The sequence below is a fragment of the Giraffa tippelskirchi genome, chromosome 1 (assembly GCF_054371585.1).
Source record: "Giraffa tippelskirchi isolate mGirTip1 chromosome 1, T2T-mGirTip1v1.2.pri, whole genome shotgun sequence".
NCBI classification, from domain to species: Eukaryota; Metazoa; Chordata; class Mammalia; order Artiodactyla; family Giraffidae; genus Giraffa; species Giraffa tippelskirchi.
In genome coordinates this window covers 178,080,053-178,082,338 of record NC_137275.1, presented here as the reverse complement: position 1 = coordinate 178,082,338, position 2,286 = coordinate 178,080,053, and the positions used below count along the sequence as shown (strand labels likewise).

At 33.4% G+C, this 2,286-nt stretch overlaps 1 long non-coding RNA gene across 1 annotated transcript; it reads right to left on the bottom strand.

Annotated features, from left to right (window-relative positions):
• Nucleotides 1–335: 335 nt before the first annotated feature.
• LOC145513548 (uncharacterized) lies at nucleotides 336–1,969 on the bottom strand. Its single transcript, XR_014059487.1, has 2 exons — nucleotides 1,821–1,969; nucleotides 336–627 (listed from the first exon to the last, which is right to left on the bottom strand). It is a non-coding gene; the product is annotated as an uncharacterized LOC145513548 (long non-coding RNA).
• Between the last annotated feature and the right edge of the window lie 317 nt (nucleotides 1,970–2,286).

The window sequence follows — 2,286 nt, the reverse complement described above, 5'->3', positions numbered from 1 at the left end:
CTGAAAGGTGAAGTCAACACAAGTGTTCAGAGATAAATGGCAATTAAAAATACTTGGTTAAGAGCCTGGGGCATGGCCTTGAAGTCATGTGGCCCATGTCCATGTTCTGGCTCTGCTGCCCACTGACTGGGATTCTGATCCAGGTGCTTGAAATGACAGTAATACCTAACTCAGAGGTGTTTTTTTTTTTTAATTAAATAAGATGATAATTAAAGCATCCTTTAAACATCAGTTATTTGTGTGTGGTTAATATTTCAGTCACAATTTAGATATGTAAAACGGTCACAATATAGATCTAGTCCAAATTCCGCTGATGGTAGAAAAAAACTTGCAAATTGACGGAAACTGTCACATTTACTTTAGTCTCTTGGGGATAAATATTCAAGCAATCCAGAATCTTACCTGGTCACTTGCTACGCCTCTGGGTCAACTCTTCTAGACTCAGATTCTTGAGCAGGAGCACCTGTTTGGCTGAACCAGGGTCACAAGACTTCCCACAAGCAGAAAGAGAACAGAGGAATGTCTGCTTCCCTTCAGCTTCCATAGTTAGATACAGGATCTTGTACACTCAAATAGAGACTTCGCCACATGCTGAGCAGACAGAATCCAGATGTTACCTTATTTTCCCTTCAAGAAAAGGAAATTTTGTTTCTGTCCTAAATGTTTCCCCAGAATATGCTGCACTCCATGATTCACTCCTTCTTAGTGTCTAAAGTCTTACATTATTATAAATTCTTCCCTAAACTATGTTTTAAGATACATATAATGCTTTAAGCCCTTCAGCCTTTGGGTCTTGATCTGCAGTTCTGGGGAATAAAAAATTCATTGTAATAGTTTGATGGGTAGAGATCATGGCAACTAGAAAAGTGGAGGAAAGAAAAATCTTGGCAGAAAGTCTCCTTTTATTGAGTTATGCTCTCTTTATTACTGTTGGTAGAAAATATATGGGGGGGACCTTCCCTGTTGGTCCAGTGGTCAAGACTCTGCCTTCCAATGCAGGGGGTATGGGTTCCATCCCTGATTGGGGAGCTAGGACCTCACATGCCTTGGGGTCAAAAAAGAAAACCCCCAAAACATAGGACAGAAACAATATTGTAACAAATTCAATAAAGATTTTAAAAATGGTTCACATAAAAAAAATAAAAGATTAGAGAAAAGGAAATATATGGGATTGTCAATTGTTTAGAAAGAGAAAATAAATAGTGCTGGGCCAAAGGAGCTGGACAAGTTATAAAAAATAAAGAATCATAAAAAAAATATTGAATTCTAATTAATGAATAAATGCTGAAGTGTTTGGGGTGAAATATATTAATGTTTCCAACTTACTTTGAAATGCATAAAGTATAAGATGGATGGATAGATAGAAGAAGAGATGGATAAATAGTGATAAAGCAATTAGCAAAATGTTCATTATAGAATCTGGACAGTGGTATATGGATTTTCACTTTCAAATTCTGCCAGTTTGAAATTTTCCATAATAAAGTGTTCAAATTAACTGAATAAAGAAATTAATATAGATAAAACAGAAAAGTAGCAGAAGTGAAAAAATATATCCCAGAGCTAGAAGATACCAAATAGGTAAATCTCTACAAAATCAAATCAATAAAAAAAGTCTAAAAAGAGAAAAAGTTCAAATGTGCTATATTAATAATAAAAAGAGGAGGTAACCTCTTTTTAAAAAAATAGTATCGACTTTCCACTAGTAGATTTTCTGAATTGGGCAATTTTCTAGGGAAAAAAAAATTGTAAGTATTTAAGAAGAGAAAAAAGTCAAAATGAATCAATATGGTCATTAAAAAAATGAAAATATGACTGCTTACCCAAATAAGAGCTGGACCTAGATAAGCCTGCAGGTAAATTCTATCAAAGCTTTGAGAGACAGATGATTCTGGTACTATTTACATGTTCTAAAGCATAGAAAACCTTCCCCTCTCATTTAATGAAGCTAAAATGATCCTGATTCCACAACCTGAAAAATATAGCAAATACAAAAAACATTATGAATATAAATATCAATGTCCTAAATAAAATGTCAGCAAACTGAATCTAGAAGCATATTATTAGAGTAAAATTTATTTCAAGGATATTAAGAAATATATTCATAATTTATAAGTCAAAGGAAAAATGTCATTTAAATGGATACAGAAAATACCTTTGATACAATTCAATATCCACTAATAAGTTAAAAAAAATCTGTTTTCCCTCAGCAGAATCAAGAGACACCTCCAGAACAAATAGTAAAACATCATACTTAACAGTAAAACAATGGGACATTGCCATTAAAAT